The sequence below is a fragment of the Amblyomma mixtum genome, chromosome 9, assembly GCF_055824585.1.
Source record: "Amblyomma mixtum isolate Tamu chromosome 9, ASM5582458v1, whole genome shotgun sequence".
NCBI lineage: Eukaryota > Metazoa > Arthropoda > Arachnida > Ixodida > Ixodidae > Amblyomma > Amblyomma mixtum.
In genome coordinates, this window is record NC_143020.1 from 70,841,937 (window position 1) to 70,861,997 (window position 20,061).

Sequence of the window (20,061 nt, forward strand, 5' to 3'; positions counted from 1 at the left end):
TTTCTGTCAAAATTGTATCTTTGTGGTTAGGATAAGATAGGATAGGATAACTTTATTTAGAATGCCGTAGTCTATCTATTCATGCCAACTTAACCTTATCTTCATTGTCCCTTATAGCACATTTTTGCCTGGTCTGTCTTCCTCCTATTCCTAATTCTTTAATCTTTTACTCACTTTTACCTTTGCTTTTCGAAAATTGACTGCATCAGCGAAACATCATGTTGTGAAGCGAATGCGACAGACTAGGCGCCGTTTTGAATGATTTTCATGTTTTGTTTGGGTCTGCTCGTTAGGAAATAACCATCTGCATATTCAGAATACGAAGCATTCTCGGCAATGCGCGCTGGTTTCGGCGGTTCTGTCTCACACTTCACTGACTCTGCAGCTTCTGCAGCGCTGCGTAGGATTCCTGCGAAGCGGCGAGGGGTCCTGAAACATGGTTCGAAAGACGTACTCGCGTGGAATTTATGAATGCATTTATGAATACCGGAAATAGCTTACAGCTGAGTCACCGCGGCGCGTAAGGGGGATAGACGGAGGAAGCCCGAGAGACATCGCGCGTCGGGACCCGTTTAGAGCACGCAGCCTTCCCCGTGTTATTGTGATGTGATGGAAATGCAACTGGGCTGCTTTCTTTGACTTCAGAGTTTAAATATTACTGTCGGTGGGTACATATTGTCAGTGATGAAGGTTCTTAGGTTTTCAAGAATGACTGGCGGTGGCTCCTGACCTTTTAAATGAAATGTTCAGTCTTTGCTAAAGGTGATAGTCCCCCAGGGTTTGCTGCTGAGCCTTCTATCATAGGCCACTAACGGGACCCCCGTTAGTGACTTCAGGGGCGCCTCAGGCGGGCTGTACCACGTGCTACAAGCGACAGCAGCGAACCCTCTTTGTGGGACGCTTTTAGCGAAGACTGTGCAAACTCACTGAAGTGGTTGAGAGCTTCTTTAAGTGCTACTGATAGCGAAAAAGAAGAAACTGGACAGTTAAATTAGAGGGACAGTAGAAACACAACAGTATTAGTAATGCAACCTACTAGTAATGACTAATAGGTTTCAATTTGCTTTACTCCTTTTTTCCAGCTGCTCTGCCGAACTAGTGTACTTGTACTCGTGTATTTTTGACGAGAGGTCCTTCTACAGCTTTATTTTGGGACCTCCTACCGTACCAACATTTTTGTGCACTTTTGATTGATTTGTATTTCGTTTTATTACATCTTAACCTTAAATGCATTAAACCCGGATAATTTATGCAATGATAATTCGGAATATAACACCGTAACCTGTAAAATGTATAGATCCTTTAGCAGCCCACACAAGACACTGTAGAGGCTCGTCCATGGCCTTGTAAACCACCGAAACTGTCGTAATCGTGCGATTTATACTCTTAGTATAGGTATACCGCGATCATTGACCCATGGGCTCGGGCTTTGCCACTTCTGTTGGCTCAGTTTCAAAGTAAACTAGTTTCTTTCTTCCTTGATTTGCATTCTGCCACTGTATGATGAGGAGCCAAGACTTCCGTCCTTGACACCTTCTCCCATGCAGTAATTGTTCTCGTCGCCTCCTGTGCTGTTCCTCCTCGCGCTAGACCTCCGGCGCATGCGCACGATGGCGGGGAAACGGTGTGGTTTATGCGGCCATTTCGCCAGCGGCGGTGTGAATGTGTGTCAAGGAATTACGCAGTCATTACGGCTACCGGGGAGCCACCGAGATGCGCTGTCTTCCCCGTTGCATATAATATACCTGCGTATGGGCTAGAAACGGGGGTCAAGAGCTAAAGGCAAATTTTCGCCCCTCCCGCAAAATTTTTCAGAAAAACTCTCGAAAAACCCAAATTTCTTCGGAGTCCGAGCATATGCTACCATGAACTGGATGTTGTGCTCTGCACTTCGAAGCCTTTGAGACCACACCCGCGACAAAGGCGACTGCATTTATTAATGCGAAAACATGAGGTGGCTGTGTGGCGTCATCAAAACTTTTCCGCCCGATTGTGTCGTCCAGTAAAGATAAATGTGTAAGAGTTTAATTGTGTTAGCGCCTGGTGAAATCTTGCTCTGGAAAAAAAATTGGTTCAGAATTTGTAATTAATTAATTAATTACACGCGAAAATTACACATGGATGTCAAAATAGCCATGGACGTCGATATAGTATGTGGACGTTTTGCTTTAGCATTGCTCTAATGCGGATCGCCGCAGTGATCTCAGAGTTTTTTCAGTAGTTTTTTTTCTCTCTGTGTGAAGTCTGCAGTGCACATTCAGGCAGCGAGCGAATTAAACTGTTTCATGGCTTCTGTATTCTCAAACCTGAACACGCAGTGCTGAGACGTGGTATATAGTATAGGACGTGTATGGCGGATCTAACATTAGTGCGTACTTGCACATGCAAGCCATGCATGGTATAGGGAGTTCGTAGCGTGTCCAGCAGCCGAGCTCATGTGAGCTCGCGACCGACCGGATATGGCGCACAGATTGTCCATAGTGGGTATACCTCAACCCCGCACCTTTTTTCCAGCCCGCCGTTGCATTTGAGTCTACATTACATCTCGCTTGTGTGCCAGACCATTCCGGACAGCCTCCTCTCCCTTCGTATTCTGAACTGAGCCGCGAAGGTCAATTCACCCGAAAGCTGCCCTACTGCGAAAGAAAAAGAAAAACGCTAAGTTTTTCCTATCGCATCATGCGTGATTACAGGCGTTGCCCTCAGCCCGATTCTCAGTAAGCACACTTCATCGCGCTCTTTCATCCGTGTGTGCTACCAATAGCTCTCTTCCGGCATCGCCCCTGCATTGCGCTTCCAAATCACGTTCCCGCCAGGGCACCACCATTCGATAGCCATCTCGGGCCGATCGGAAATTGGCGCCGTGCTCACAGTAAGGCTAGCCTGCGCGCTGACCAACACGCGTCCTCCTGCTTTGCTTTTTGAATAGAGCGCTCCGACGGGTTGAAAGGACGAAACAGGTAGGAACACTATAAGCAGCGAATGCATGCGCTCGCGATAGCCGTAATGCTTGCAGAGTATATGCCCGGGAAAAGCAAAATGCAGCCAGTGAAGCGAGAACGCGGGAAGATACGTATCGGAGGTCAATCGAATTACGATGGGACGTTGCGTGGCCAATACGGGTTTAGCTGCGCGATCGTTTCCCAATTCAGTCCTTGATCGAAGGTCAGCACGATTCTTTCGATGGTCGAATTCATCGGCTTCGTATCTCGTTCAACGTTTAATGATCCGTTTCCACTCAGTTTCAAGTGGCAGATTCATCATCATCATCATTAGCTCTCTCTCTAAGATTAAAAAAAGAAATACTCTCTCCAATGAGACCTTTCCTTCTAAAGCCGCCGCGGTGGCTCGGTGGTTATGGGGCTCGGCTGCTGACCCGAAAGATGCGGGTTCGACCCCGGCCGCGGCGGTCGAATTCCGATAGAGGTGAAATTCTAGAGGCCCGTGTACTGTGCGATGTTAGTGCACGTTAATGAACCCCAGGTGGCTGAAATTTCCGGAGCCCTTCACTATACGGCGTCCCTCATAGCCTGAGTCGCTTTGGGACGTTAAACCCCATAAACCAAACTGAACCAAACCTTTCCTGCTCCAGATTACCGTAAAGATTATGACTACAGTGATATGTTCTGCGAATTTTTTTTTATGCAAAGCATATTGCTAGAGCTACCACTCACGCCGTCGCCGTGGGACCCCCACGTGACACCGTGACGTCACACCACGTGACACCGTGACGTCACACCACATGACATCGGATGAGAGAGCCGGCCTCCACCTCGCGCCGTCACCGTGGGACCCCTAGCCGTCACACCCGCGCATTTCGAACGCGCGTTCACACTCGGTGTAGGTGAAACGCTCGCTCCACCGGGCAGGCAGACGCGGCTTCCGTGGCAATCCAGGCGCCCACCCAACGCGCGTCTCGGGGTTAGTCGGCGTTCCGCTGTAGCCATGCCGTTGTCTTCCCCCACGACGAAGGCTTCTAGTGGTTGTATTAAAATGACCAAGTATTCAACCAAGGAAAGCCATGTATTACCAAGCCTAGCCACTAATATGCTTCGCATTCCCCAGGCTTAGCCAAGCTGAGCCTCAGCAATTTTTTAACCTTGTTACTGATAAGCAGTTCAATTTTGAGGCGCCAGTATAGTTGATCGAACGTATCACAACCTAACAGGAGCTGCTGCAACCGGGTAGTCAGTAGGCTTCGTAACTGCTTTATTTGTTTAGCTGTCTAATTTTATTTTACCTGTGATACCACGACCACGTCTCCGGCTGACCTGGTTTGGCCGTGAAACTAAGCCGGCGTTAGTCTGCCACCGAAAGCAGACCTCTGCGTGTGTAGGTCAGGCCACGAGATACAGGACGTCGCAAAACCACGTCCACGTGCTTTGCGCCGAATCAACGACGCCCACGTCTCACATGCATTGCTCGTTGTCTCCAACAGCGTAGCAGCAGGCCTGCGCAATCCTTCTCAAAGCTGTTCCAAATCGTCCTTGTGCAGGACATACGCTTTTGCGACGGGCACAGAGGCGACTCCTGGAAGGGTAGGGGGACTCCTTTTGAGGAAAACTATGCCTGGTTTGCGGGTTGATAGTTAACGCGTTAGTGTGTCTTTCCATCGCTAGACCTCCGTCGTTAATCGGCGTTGAGATCGACTCGCGCCTCGTCCCGCACGTGACTTCGTCAGAAAGGTTGGAGGAACACAGAAAGTGGGCTGTGGGACACGTTCTCTGGCAGCGAGCAGCCAGTCTCGTGCGAAGTCACGGTCCGTTATTCACGTGCACGCACAAGCCGAACAGCCGGCCCGGCAGACACAGGCAGCGCGCGCTTAGCCCGTCGCACGTACCGCGCAAGTTAAGGACAACGAAATTTCGTTTTTTTTCCTTGTTTCCTCGCGTGCTGTGGCGTGCGCTGTGTGCCAATGGCGGCGGCCAAACACGCTTCTCGCTCGCTCGCGCCCGCTGCTTTCGCGAAGGTCAGGATGGCACGAGAGACTGCGCGAGGGAGAGAGTGTTGCGAGGTGATGGAGAGGGGGCTCCGCAGAAGTGAGAGGATCGTTTCGAAGCGGTTTCCCTCGAACGACGACGACGCTGGGAATATACTTTCGATTAGGGCATAGGGGCATAACGAGCGCCATTGAGCGTGCGCAGGAGTGGCGTCATTGTTCTGCGCATGGTCACTGGCATCCCGCTATGTATTCTAAATGTATAATATTCGCATGGTTCTTCGGGGTTCTCCATCGTGGCGGGCTGACGAACAAGACTCGCGATTCACGTTCTACGCAGGTTGGCTTCAGAGGACACTGCCAAGTCTAAGATTCGTGGATAAACTGCAGTTTTAATCGGGAGGCAACTGTGCAACATTGTAAGGTGCCGTTGTGGGAATATTCAAGGTATACTGGTCCCTATTTCTTATGCGTAGCAAAACCTTTCTTTCAAAGTTCGTCCATCGCTGGCATCGAGTAGTTAAGCCTACCATGGAAAACCGATGGGGAATGTTTTTGACGATAGCCAAAACGTTAATAGCAAACAAAAAAAATGCAAGCCTGCCCAGGGAAGGTCTGCAGATATATTGATTGTTATAGTGGATCTTACAATTTATGAATAAGTTGCGTTCGTAACCATTTTCCCGTTGAAAAATGCGCTTGTCGAGAATATTTCTGGCTATGATTACGCAACAACGGCACTGTGCGTTGTCGAATGCGTTGTGCTAGTGCTTTGCCGTAGTGAGGATGCAGCACTGTGTATTCACTATTCGGCAGTGCAATATCCAGTAGGCTGGTTTAACTCGTGATAATGTTCGCAGACCTTCAACGGTCACGATTGTGATGTGACTGCGCCTTTGAACCTAGACTAGGAAACCGGGCTTGCAAAACGCTGGAAACGGTCATGAAGTTCGCCCATAGGTGGCACGATCGAGACACCTTTCGTCCTCGGCGTCTTGTTTTCGTCCCACATCTGCGCCTTCTAAAATCTGACAGCTGAACAGAGTTAGGTTGTTGCCTCTTCCGGCAGTGAGTCTTGTGGCTTACTTCGTCGCCTTAGCCGGTATCCATAACTGCACAAGGAACATACCACGTTGATGCGCCTGACTTCGGGTCCTGAACTGTAGAAAGCCTGTCTTCTGCATGCCTGCTCTTCGTCAGTCACACCCTTGTTTTGTGCGATGCACATTAAAGAAGCTCAGGTGGTCTAAATTAATCCAAAGCCCACCACTGCAGCATCTACCGCGCCACCTTCGGGACGTTAGATCCCGCATATGACATCGCCACTTTCCATCCAACGGCACAGCATGTTGTTCGACTTGGACGCAAGAATTGACGTCACCCCCCCCCCCCCCCTTTTTTTTTTGTTCAGTCCATTATCTGATTTCAAAACGTCGTAACAGTTTCTCCTTAGCAATATGTATTCACTGCTAACGGCAGCCTGCATGGAGTTGAGGCGTTAGTGCAATGGTCATTAGTTGGCATACAATCAGCACCTACCAGGGGCCTTAGCTGTTTTGCCTGCGCTGATCGAAAAAGTAGCGAGGTTCAGAGCGAATACGAGACGAGGCCGGGTGAGCGTGCTGTGTGAGCAGCAGGGATTCACGCTTGTAAGCGTGCCAGCTCACAGAAGCGCGGCAGGAAACGAGGGTCGTGACCCCACTGTGCGTGTACAAAGCAGGCACCATCGTCGCCGCTACCGTCAGCAGCAGCAGCAGCAACGACCTCCCTTCTCGTGACCGCGCAGTACACAACACCGCAGACCTTGGAACTCCCCGAAACGTTGGGCAGCGGCCTCGGGTCTTCTTTGCTGCTCGCGCAAGGTTTCCGCCGTCGTCGCTGCTTCTCTGCTGGCGGCGCGCTTTTCGACACCCTCCTCGTTGCCTCACGCGCAGTTTCGCCTTTCCTGCCCCTGACGTCACGCGTTGCTCGTCTCACCTTCTGTGCCCGGCGTAATGGCGCGATCCCGAAGTTTTGCGTGTGGTGCGTGATGAGGCTGTCGGAGCGGGCGTGCTTGGTGTTGAAGCTGCGAGAAATGAAGAGGTCCGTGGTGTACTGGCCTTGTCAGTGTACAGAGAGGGAGTTCCACATGTACAGCCTTTCTCAAAAGTTTAGAGCCCAGGGGGTTTGCTTCAAAGCACTATTGTGGTACTCCTGGTACTCCTAATGGAAGTCCTACGCATCGGAGGGAGCAGGACCAAAAATCTTACCCTCAGAAGATTTGGGACGCTGAGGACGCATTACGAGCAAAGCAATGTGGCCCAGAAGCAAACTCCCCGGGCTCTAATCTTTTGACAGAGGCTGTACCATACAGTGGAAATGACCATAGTTAACTGTTTTGGTCCGTACGCTACAGCGAATATACCACATGGACAATGGAGGCAGGAGCTCGACCATTGTATTATTGAGTTCCGCAAAGGTATCGATCAATGAGTAATCGCTTTTTACAGGTGCCCGAGCGCACCCATACGGCTGCAAAGGAAATGCTATGTAGCTGCCACCGTGGTAGCTGCAGTACCGTACCAAGACGGAATCTGTCCATTTCGACGATTCGGTAAATATTTATCCGGCCTTTCTTGCCAGCTGTATGGCTGCCGTTCGGTGGATGTTCATAAGCAGCTGCTATGCTGCCTTGTGGCCCTTGGCTGGCTTCAGTCTGGTTCTGGCAGATTCAGAAGCGCTATCACATGCCTTCCACATTCACAAGGATCGCGGGAAACCTCTAGGCACCTGTTGAGCATTGTATATAAGTCCGGAAACCTGTCATTGCTCAGACTTGCTTACTTCTACTTCGATATCACCGCCGAGGCTGAGACGTTATTCCTGAAAGAGCTTTGTGACATTACGTATGTACAGTGTCCGCGTGTACCAAGTCGACCTACCGAGGCAGGCTCCAGTCTGGCTTGTGACGTCACACGAGACCCCTTATTTCTTCGAGGATTGAGACTCTAAAGAAATTGGTATTTGCAAGCTGATCTTAAGGCGCTTGGGCTTATGGCGTTAACTGTCATTGCACCTGAAAGTTTGCACACTCGCCGTACGGGTGAGGCAAACGCAACAGCTTTCCGCCTGCACTAGCACTATTTTAGAATAGCCTGGAAAATTTCCATTGACAGTAAGCCTTAGAGGGAGAAGTGATGGTTTCATAAGTTTTTTTCTTTTTTACTTGTATTTTGAGGAATATAGGGCTGCATTCCAAGAAAAGCCTCCCAGTGAATGCTGTACTGTATGGAACGCTTGGCTAGCGTAGCACGGGCTACGTGGGCGCGCATATGCTTTCTCTGGTGAGTTCCAACATTCCGAAAGGCGCGTGTCTCGTCTCTAACACGCAAACAACGCAAACGTGCTTTATCTCGCGCCCTGCTTGGGAAACCGGCGCACGGCCGCTCCAGGGGAAGCTCACCCAGGCAGTACACGTGCAACTGCGTTCTTCCGCCCTCGCATGCGTACCCTTTCCTCACCTTGCTTCGGCTGTCGCAATTTGTGGTGGTGAGGAGGAGGAGGAACGGTGATTCAAGGCCTCCCCTCTGCCAACATTTTGCCGCCTCACGACTACGGCGGTTCAAGGCGCGCTAGGCGCCTGCCAAAGCCGACGCCGCCGCTCATCTCATCATCGCCGTCTTTCCTGCTCTCTTCCTTTCTACGGTCGCTTCCGTCCGTGCGCTTAGTAATATGCGGTCGGCAGGTGTTGAGTAAAGCCGGCGGCCACTTTTCCGGATTGAATAGCCTGCTCCTGACGAACGCAAGCGGGGTTTTCCGCCGTGGTTGTGCGGAAACTAGCAATTCAAAAGGGAATAAATGTCAGCGTGCATTCCGAAGTCACTAACGAGAAGTACTATGCCTTTACATTGATTGTCATGTAGGGACGTTCTAGGATGTGAGCGTCTTCGCCGTCGTAATATGTCGTAAACTAGAACTACCGGGGGTCAGTTTCTCTCCAGTGAGACTGTTGTCGAATTGAGCTAGAGCCATTGCGTCCGGGCCGGGACAAAAAATTCAGTAGGCAATGCGTAGACTCTATAGACTATCGACTATAGAGACCGGAAACGGGCGGAGTGGGGGAGGGAACAGACGGGGGTTTATGACGTTCTAGTCGAAATCAAGTGGAAGAAGTGGGCTTGGGCAGGGCATGTAATGCGAAGGAGACATTTGAAGTGAAGGCAAGCGTGGTAGGGCGCGCCAGAAAGTTAGGTAGGCGGATGAGATTAAGAAGTTTGCGGGGATATGGCGGCCGCAACTGGTGAAGGACAGGGTTAATTGGAAAGACATGGGCGAGGTCTTTGCCCTGCAGTTGGCGTAGTCAGGCTGATGATGATGATGATGATTATTATAGGCTTTCTATGTACTGTATAATGGAAATTTTGTAAGAGGATAGCGTGCGGCTGTAGTGTGTGCCACATTTGGTCACGTGGTTCGGGCGGGCCTTGGTGAGGGTGCACACTCTGGTGCGAAGATGTGCTCAGTACAGCTGTCGCTGTCACTGTCGCTGTTAGCTAGCACCGGAGCTCCCTCTAAGTAGCGTATTTCTGAACGCGTAATCTCATTTGTCTTTTCAATTTTAGTGCGGAAATAGTGGTAAATTTCACTAATTAGTGGGAATCGCGTGCGTCTTTGCACATGGCTCGCACCTGTAATTAGCGTGCTCTTTAAAATTTTCCGAGACCTGCTGATAGCGGCGTCACAGAACGAAGTGTGTGCCGTGTAGCAAGCTGCATCCGGCAAACTCACTTACGATCGCCTTTCCGATGCTTGTTTTGAAATGACTGAGCACTTGGTTGCGAAACGCCGCTTGGTAGTCCGGTCACGTATTGCTTACAAATGGGGTGTTGGTGCCAGGACATGCGCTTGCTTGAAACCCATATCGCGCCACCTTGCACAACAACAAAAAAGGTGTAGCTGAAATCTACTCTTTCCCCGCCTTTCTTCCTTCTCCTCCTCCTCCTAGGAACATCTGCAAATTTTCAGTAGAACGTCAATAGAGGCCCGTTGCAAGTCGGTTGAATGTGAAGGGATATTTCAGTGAGCACAGCGCTGACTGGAGCGCTTTTATCAGAACGAGAACTTTGCTAAAGACAGAGGGTAGCACACACCCAATAACACTCAGTACACTTATTCTCTCGTGCAGCAACTTGGCAAAATTTTGGTCGCCAGACAATTCATAGCATTCATGGACAGTTCATAGTCGCTCATAGCATGACATCGTTACCGACCGTATTTCTCCTCGTTTTAAAGCCTAAAAAGGCCCAACTTTGCGCCCTGACAGCAATACGTACGAGCATATGTGCACAGATCCGCCATGCCCCATAGTGATGATGATGACCGCAAGATGAAAGGCCTACGCCATGAGCTTGGAAACGCCGGTCTTGTATCCCTCAGTCGAAATCAGGTTCGGTCTATCAAAAGTGTTTCTCCCACTTCGCCGCTCTACATCTTTAGAAATGGACTTCTCTGCCTGCGCCCACACAAAAGCGGCTCATTGTTCAACCGCTGTCGCGATACCGCACTCCGCTTCTCCGCGAACCCTGCGGCGCCGAGCGCTAATTCCGTGTGTCTTGCAGTAATTGGCGTCCGCGACAGGATGCAGTCCGTCCTCTTCGTTTCACACACTTCTCGCTCGCATGCAGGACACTCGAGATTGTCTTCCGTTACCCGATCGACCTACCTTTCGCCGTCTCTGTGGGAAAGGTTGATGCTTTCACCACCGATGGCACATTTTGCTAGGGCCACTAATCTGGCGCCTCCGAATGACCGTATACTTTCCGCGTGCTACAATCCTGACGCTGGTCTGGTGCTTCTCGACGCGCCGCTATTCGGGTGGCCTATCTGGGATCGGATCAGTGCTGTATATGCTGCTCCTGCATTAGAGGAAGAGAACCGAGCACCTTAACCCCCCCCCCCCCCCCCTTTCGTGTTACGCCGAATGGCTGGCAACAGAACCATCGGACACGCCTCAGGCCGGAGTGATTGGAAGAAACGTGGGAACGTGCAGATAACATGGTTAGGCTACTCGCTTTGGCTGCGGGCGAAAACACGACAAAACGACGAGCCTGTCTACACTTGCTGGCCGCACGCGGAGAACCACACTTGCCGTCAGCATACAAATGCGTTTAACGATAATACAACTCGCATCGCAATATGAGCGGCAGGTTTATATACACTGCGTTTCGACGAGAAACCGTGCTTTCTTGCTCATACGATGCAGCTGTTTGTGAGGCAGCACGCAAATTCGCTACGTTGCCCAAGCAGTCCTTGTTAACTTACCCCAAAGGCCTTTCTGAAACGTTCGCAGTTCCATTAATTGCAGTCAGTCACTGATATGAGGGTTCAAAGACGGATCGGGTTGCTCGTTTGCTCATAGAAATGTTTGCGGAATGCTATCGCATCACTTTCCACGTCATGTCGTAATGGAATCCGCTTGAACTGCTTGTCCGGCGCAATTTACGTGTGCTCGCTCGTGTACGGTACCGTGCTGTCGGCAAAAATTGTTTGCTGATGTTCACTGGAGCTCCCTAACACGACTTCTGCTTAGAAAAATAGAAACTGAATCGTTCACATCATTTCATTTCACCTCGTCTTGCGTAAGACCATGGTCCTGGTTTCTGGATCTTCATAAGGCCAGAAAGCAACATGAATGGACCAATAACGACTTCGCACATTAGCGGCGGTCACGTGATTGAGCATTCTCTTCTCGCCTGTCCTTGTGCGTTTCTGTCCGTAGCCCCTTAATTGCCCCGACATGAAAATAGCCTAATTGCCTCTTCTTGTGCTCGCTGCAATCGGCACATTAATTAGTGCGGCTTGATAGGGGGCTTTCTGGGCAGGCGCCATCTATACTGCTTGTTTATTTTTTTTAGCACCAAGGAACTAGAACGCAGATGGGAGATAGCGAGAAACGTCTACCGTGTCCCGTGGGAGAAGTAACGACAGAGCTAGTCGGTCCTGCCGACTTCGCTTTTCTGCTAGCTTGGTTTTAAGACTCGCGGTTTAAGGCAACAGCGGGCTTCGGGGGCGGGCAACTCGAAGTACAGCGACATGAGTTCGGTGTTGTGTATACCTTGTTCGTTATTTCCTGACGTCGGTCCGCCGGCAGCGATTTCTTCGTGTGGTGTCTCGAAGCGAAAGAAAAATTACGAGGAATGTTCAATGACTTGTGACTTGTGTTGTAACTTTATATTTTGTTATAGTATACCTTTGAAAGATGCGCTCGGCTGCTGATCCAAAAGATACGGGTTCGATCCCGGCCGCGGCGGCCGAATTTCGATGGAGGCGAAATTCTAGAGGTCCGTGTGCTGTGCGATTTCAGTGCACGTTAAAGAACCCCAGGTGGTCGAAATTTTCGGAGCCCTTCACTACGGCGTCCCTCATAGCCTGAGTCGCTTTGGGACGTTAAACCCACATAAACCAAACTAAACCAAACCTTTGAAAGATGACGCATTAAAGTGCTAGTTTATGTCCCGTTTCTCAAGAGCGAACAGCTTTTCGATATTGTCCCCGACAGCTTAGGTGCACTTGGTCGCCTGCGTCAGCAGCAAGCTGTCGCAGTAGAATGACGGCAGCTATACCGACGGCACCAGCGGCGCACTAGACCGGTGACCTCTTCATCGGAATTCGAAGCATATTCCCTTAAAATTATCTTCATTTTAACACATGGTCAGAAGCCCAAGGCGTTCCGCGGAAAAAAGGTGTCCAGTGTCCACTCTGCTAATAATGTTCGGTTCACCTGTGTCCGCTCACTTCTGCTGTCGTGCCGCCACGGTGGCTCAGCGGTTATGGTGTTCGGCTTCTGACCCGAAACACGCGGGTTCGATCCCGACTGTGGCGGCCGAATTTCGATGGAGGCGAAATTCTAGAGGTCCGTGTGCTGTGCGATGTCAGTGCACGTTAAAAATCCCCAGGTGGTCGAAATTTCCGGAGCCCTATACACTGCGGCGTCCTTCATAGCCTGAGTCGCTTTGGGACGTTAAACCCCATAAACCAAACCATGAACCAAACTTATGTTGTCGTGAAATGGTTTTGTTTTGTTTTTATGGGGTTTAACGTCCCAAAGCGACTCAGGCTATGAGGGACGCCGTAGTGAAGGGCTCCGGAAATTTCGACTGTGCCAACGTCCCTAGCTACCTCTTGAATACATAGACTTCGGTGTGAGCCCACTTCACCGGGATAACGGGGGAAGAACAACCTTGTGTTTACTACCAGTACTATTATTATTATTCGCCCCCACCCCTCGGTCTCCTTTTACCTTCCCTTTCCCCAGTGTGGAGTAGAAGTCCAGGGTCACCTTACCGGGGGCCGACCTCTCCACTTTTCATTTCACTAAGTTAGTACTTCTCTCGCTCTCTCCCGTGTGTTCGTGTGTCTACAGGCGTACGGATGGTAGCCGTGAAGAAATTGTGGGCATCTCTGGGCAAGGGAAACGCAAAGCGAAGGTACTCCACTGCACATAGAAAAAATACTTTCAGGCTTTCAGCTAATTCATGCATGGCAGGGATTATTCTGAAACCTCTTTTGTTTTCTTACCTCCCTTTATTCTCCTTACCGCCCTTATACCTGTACAACGGCAGGAACTACAGGCATCTGTATATACGAGAGAGTGGCCAATTAGGTGAAATGTGGTGCTTGCATGCGTGGTGCTTCTCCTAGCCGGCGGCCTCGCTGTGCGCGTATTATGTTTTGTTTATGTTTTCCCTTTTCCCGTGGCAGCCATGTCCTGCCACGAGCGTGGCTGGGAGGAGACGCTGCCAGGCGGTGCCTTTGCTTCTCTGCAGACAAAACGCCGAATGTCCTTGCCTTCAAGGCTTCCCCATCAGTCTTCCCGCTTTACTCGGCGTCGCGGCGCCTCTTTGCTCGCTAAGCTTCCTCCTTTCTCTCTCTCCCCCCCCCCCCCCCCCTTTATTTCGTGCACCGTACGCAGTTGTTGCCCTTAGATGTTTAAGAAAACACCGCCAGTTAATATCACACCAAAAAGCGGACAATTGAGATGAATATGTGCCAACCTCAACGAAACTTCGCACTCACATCTGCTGTTATTAAAAGCATTGACGATACATGGCGGGCTTCCTTAGAATTTCTCTCCAGCTAACTATATGGACGTAATTTTGCTTCCTGATAAAGTGTCCCGTATTTTCGGGAGAAAAAGTGCTGTTTATAGCAGTGCATACCATTAAAGCTTCGGCTAGACTTAAGCATAGCGCCATGTTTGTAGCGAGAGCTACATTACCTGCAGTCTCGCCGTTTCGCTGTGGGCCTTCGGCACCACTTGTGCGTGTGCCCGAGGAGCCGAGTGACGTCACAGTTGCGCAGCTGGTGCGCGCCGCGCCGCTCGCCTCCGACCGAGAGAGAGACTGCACACGTCTCACTACGTATTTTCTGGCATAGTTCAGCTAAGCCACTGCCATTTTTTTGTCATCGCCTCCTCTTAAGACAGATGAAGAGCGGGCTGTTTTCGTTTAGAGAGGCATGCCAGTCAGGATATTAATATTCTGTAAAAATCTTGATGAACTTAGAAAAAGTGCATTTCCCACAATTTTATGCCGTGCACATCCCATTACGCTCCTAGGAGAAAATTAACGAGTCAAAACCTCTTCATTTTTAGTACCTAAAAGAAGCAAACGTCCTAAACCTGCTGTAGTGTTACAAAATAATCTTTAAACTTCCTCACACCAAACAGACATTAAAAGTCTGGCGCTGCCTATGTGCCATAAAACCCCAACACAACATAACGCAATCAGTTCTTTTCGGCCTCTATCACATCTGCTTGGCGAAATGCCAGGAGGCGTCGAAACACCAACGAGCAACGCAACGGCGAGTGGCAGTATACATCCGTCGCTGTGAAATGTAGTACTCGGGAGAAAACTGTCGCTGTAGGACATGCGGTCTAGCATGGCTTTTAAATGCACTGCGACACTTCATTAATTTATGCATCTATAAGAAAAATGGGCAATGTGCTATGAAAGCTTATTCAGCGAAGCAATTTTTTTATTCATCACGCCACGATCTGAAAAATATCGTTTACGCTTGGTTGTCGCTCGCGTTCGTGATTCGAGTGACAAAGCCACACCTCGATCGGTTATCGCAATTTCGAAAGCTTGAAGCTGTACGCGACTCGCCTTTCGGTAGATCTGGCAGGATGCGAGGATATTTTAGTCGCTTTGCAGCCGTGTTTTGAATTTTTTTTTTGTACACACACCCAACCTAAATTGGAGAAGAAGTAAGAATTTGAACGCATCCTTGGAAAAAGAGCGTCGCCGCAGGTGATCGGGGTCAGGAGGTCTCTGCCGTCCGGTTTCGCGCGATAGGGGTGCCCGCGACTTAAATGGGGGGGAAGGGGGGGGGGGGGGTGAAGGAAGAAACGAACGCAGCATGTGAAACTAATGGAGCGTCTCGTTGTAGAACCGAGGCGAGTGCTACATAGTGTCCAAAAAGATATATGCGTCCGAATAAAAATGCGGCGGGACACTGCTTTACGTGTGGTCCCTGTCGAAACTATCTTTTTTATTTATTTCGGCACGTGTAGAGCGCTTGAATTACGTTTTAAAGTGACAGGCCCACCGATTGCACGAAAACCTGTTCCATTGAAAACAAGAAAAAAGGGGGTGCAATTCTTCCTCGTGACTGAGGTTGAACTCTGCCCTGTTTGCAGGCGTACATGTAAACGCCCAATTCAAGAAATACTTTCTTTCCATGCATTAGGAAGGATTCCTTAAAAGGTCAGTCTACTGAATTTTATCGACCATATTTTCTTTGCGGCAACCGATAGCTCTTTACTCAAATTACCGTTTAGCCAGCTGTGGTGCCAAGGAATGCGGTAGAACATTTTAAAATAGAATTTATTAATGTGGGAACACATCTGTATGAGATGGTAGTCTCATCTGGCAACCATCTGGATTTCCGCCGCACGGCGACAAACATGGCGGCGCTCGTCGAAGCCGGACCTCTCGCTTCGAACTGAATTCTCGTTGTTGCTGCCTTTTTCAGTGCGTTCACTGGCCATAAATGGGGCGCCTGTCTTTCGCTTCGTCTCATCTCGCCTATAAGAAAACATATAAGAGATAAATTTGCTTTATTTTAATAATTAGAGTGAGGATTCTGCCCCTCCTAGGCTTAAGTGGAGGGTCGGTTTGTTTACAGCAATGGTTCCCGTCCTGACGACCAGATGGCGCCACTATAGGCTAAGTTTATTTTTGCGTCTCTGCTAGCATACGCTGAACTAAAAGTGGGAATGTGCCTGCGTTTTGCGTACGTGTAACTATAAATATTCATGTGATTTACAGAAAAAGCGAGCGGTACGCCTTCTACAGTTTACTAGAACAAAACGTGCGTTTCTCTGACATTGGGGCATACAAATGGTACGTAGTATATTCACTTATGCTTCTACAAAAAAAGACTACCACTTTCTTGAACAAAATGAACGTTTGGGGTCGCCACCATGCTTTTTTACGCGACTTTTAACGCCGAAATAAAATATAAATTCCTGCCTAAACCGGGCGCAGACTCCTCGTTATTGATGTTATAGGGTGCCAACTACCAGAATATGCCATTGTTTATACACTCATCTCGGTGAGTAGACTGACCCTTTAATGAGAGAGTTCAAAGTGGTGTTTCAATACAGGCGTTTTGTCCTACGTAACAGCATTCCATAATTGAGGCTTTTTTTAGAGATAACGATGCTGACGTATTATGCGAAAAATTTTTGTTGTATAATCGCTTTGGATTTGTAACCATTTCCTGCTGTTTTTTTTATTTTCAACTATTTACCTCAGCGCAGTTGTTATGATTTATTTTTGTTTATATAAATACCGACAGTAGAGCCCAATTCTGCACTGTGCTCTGGGACTTCCTCTTGCAAATTGCGCACAATCTTACTCTGAATCGAGTGATAATCTTTTTGTACTGCTGTATAGAAGGGCTCGCCAGATGCAATCACAGAGGAGGATTATATTAATTGAAACAGCGAGAAGACGCTTTCGTATACTGTAGAAAATCGTATTTATCGTATACTTTAGAAAATCCTTGAATGACTCTTAATCACCTGAACTCAAATTCCGCTTGCCGCCGCGGTGGCCCAGCGGTTATGGTGCTCGGCTGCTGTCCCGAAAGACGCGGGTTCGATCCCGGCCGCGGCGGCTAGAATTTATTTGGGGGAGAAATTCTAGAGGCCCGTGTACTGTGCGATGTCAGTGCACGTTAAAGAACCCCAGGTGGTCGAAATTTCCGGAGCCCTCCACTACGGCGTCTCTCATAGCCTTAGTCGCTTTGGGACGTTAAACCCCATAAACCATAAACCATCAAATTCCGCTTGTATCGACTTCGTTCCTAAAAACTGCGAACAGAATTCCTTTGTGCGGTATGAACGAGGATACAAATGCAACAGGGGTCTAAAAATACAAAGGGAGTAACAGCTAGATCGCTTTCACCTTTGCGCACCCTGTTTTCCCGCCAGTATGTGTATAGTTTCGGAGTCATCGCGGTTGCAGCGGTCGCGCTAGAAGTACTAACAAAGATATGCAATCTGCAAGATGGATCGTCTCTTACACAATGGCCGATTATCTCGCAGAGAGGTGCGTACAGTTTTGGCGTCCTCCGGATAGCGTGCCTTAGGCCTCTCCGACGCTTTCCGAGATGAGTGCTTCGTGGAAAGGGACATTTTGCGGCTATCAGAGGCAAGCGTGCTTGTGAGTCCGTTATATCGGCGTAATCGCTTTGATGAGTGGCAGAGCCCATGACCATTGCGTTTCGTCCGTGAGCGCTGCGAAGGCCTACAACTGTCTGAGTAAGTTGTTCTCTTCCTTTAGAAGTGCACGAGGGATGCCTACTATACAAGTCTATGACGAGCATAGCGTGCTAGTGAACTTGGTAAAGGTGTTGGGTTGCGAACACTTAAGAGTAATGATGAATGATACGAGGGGCAGAAGCAGTTGAAGAGAAACGAGATGGGATTTTAATGGCCGTGCGCTGGGCACAGTTTGAATGCTGTTGTTGTCGTGGTTGATGATGATGATTATGACGATAAGGAAGAACTACCGCTCATCCGAATTCCTTGGTGGTGGGTGAACAGCCTTATTTTCTTTTGAGGGAACTCCCTGTGTCGGAGGACCCTAGGTGTATCGGAGTACGGTGCAGACTTCACTTGAAGCAAACACAATCGACTCTCGAGCATTCGGATTTATTAGACCGAACATTTCTTCGTATAATGCGGAGTTACACTTAAAAGGAGCCCTTTTAACGCACTGTATGTTGGCTGGGCCGAAACGTCAGTTCGAATGAACCGAAAGTTCGAATTTAGCGACTTTGAATTCGCGGAGACTCCACTCTATCCAGAAAGGAGGCTCAGGATTCCGACAAACGCAAGGGAGGAAAGAAACAGTTTGGGATTCCTCTTCTACTTTTCCGCTGCTCGCACCGCAACAGCCTTCGTGCTGACCCGTCGACCATCGTGCAGTCACGCCTCATGGAGGCGCGCCGGTTTTTCCGGAGAACCGAGACCCCTCTCCCTCCGTCTGCCTCGATGAACTTTGACCTCTGCCTCCACGCCTTGGGAGGGCCAGCATTTTCGTTTCTCTTGCTTAACCGGGCTTTTTTTTTTTCAACCCCTAACAGTCTTTCACTTTTAATGTACTTTGAAAACCCATACGAAAGGGACAGTAACCGCAGTTCCAAAATGGTGAGTGAGTCAGCTAGCGGGTCACGAATCCGGGCTCGCCGATTTAGGAATCCGATAGGCGACTGCTGACTGACCGACCGCTTTGCCGCTGCATGCGTCATTCCGGGTTGCGTGTCGTGAGTGCCCCATCCTTCTGACCGAGTCATCGTTCGAGCCTATGGTAGGCACACCAACTTGTTCCCGCCTACTGTGCAACGCAGCAGATACATCCGCTTCGATATATGGCATTCAACTACTGGGGAGCTTTCGTTTCGGCGCGCGGTGAATTCGCCCTCCATTTTCACTGGTGGTTCGGCGAGCACGACGTGTGGGTTTGGTGACCCGTGGCTGGCTATGCTCGTGTGTTCACGAATGCGTTTCTTTCGTGCCGTTTTGTTTAGATAGTGGAAAAAGACACCTTCGCATTCCACGCCGAGGAATTCCCGAGCATATCAGGCGCCGTTACTGTCTCAAACTTGGGCACAGATAGTACCTGAGTTAGTTAGTCTGGGCCGAGCCGGTTCTAGGTGCCGTAACTGTAGCGCACTTCGTTCGATTAGAGGGTGGTTGTGTACACTGAATCGCTCGCTTCTGAACGCATTGTGACGACCCCACATAATGCGCAGGTCCACACGGGACGGAGAGGCAGAGACACCGTATGGCTCGGTTTAAACAAACAGATGCATTCAATAATTATACATTGTACATCAGAGGCTGGTATGTCCGAGCTTACGTGCCGACGCCTTCATGGGGACGATGGAGGGGCTCCGGAGTTGCGCTCGGTCGGTTGCTGGCGGAAGCTGCGCGCCGTCGGGCTTCGGCGCTGATGGACCCGTTCGCCAACGATCTCGTCCTGAGCGTGCTTTTTGTCCGCACTGGCCCAGCTATCCCTGCTCCGCCGCCCACGCCCGATCTAGGCTCAGTTGTTTCCCCCATCCTCCTTTCCACGGTGGCGCTTGCGGCACCCCCGACCTCCCGCGTTGGGATGTCGTTTGTCTCCCGCCGGCGTCTTTGTACCATTGTACCCCTTCAGTGGTTTTGCTGCCTCTGGGGGCTCCGTCTACGCGGCGCCGTCGAACGCGGACCGTTTAAGGGGAGACAAGGGAGTAGGACGGAACGAGCTGCGTGTTTTTTCTTTTCTGCGAGCTCTCTGAATGGGCCAGTCGGCTTCAAACAGCCAACCTCCCGCGTCCTTTGCCCGGGTGCCTCCGGGGTTGAGCACAGAGAAGATTCCGCCGAAGATATGGGCCCTCGTAGCGCACGCATGGAACGTCACAGCATTTAGGACAGATTTGATCAAGGGCACTTTCTTTGGCACTGCACATTGCGTCAGAAATTCCAACCGTCGGCGCGCTTTAAACGCTGTAAATGTACTTTATTCCATTGAACTAAACCCTTCGGTCTAAATAAGCGCCCGGCCCCGCAGAATATCATGCGCACAGTT

The 20,061-nt window shown here is 49.8% G+C and overlaps 1 protein-coding gene across 4 annotated transcripts in view; it reads left to right on the top strand.

Annotated features, from left to right (window-relative positions):
* The window catches only part of MESR3 (misexpression suppressor of ras 3), a 201,385-nt gene that overhangs the window by 174,859 nt on the left and 6,465 nt on the right, over positions 1-20,061 (top strand). The window lies entirely within an intron of this gene.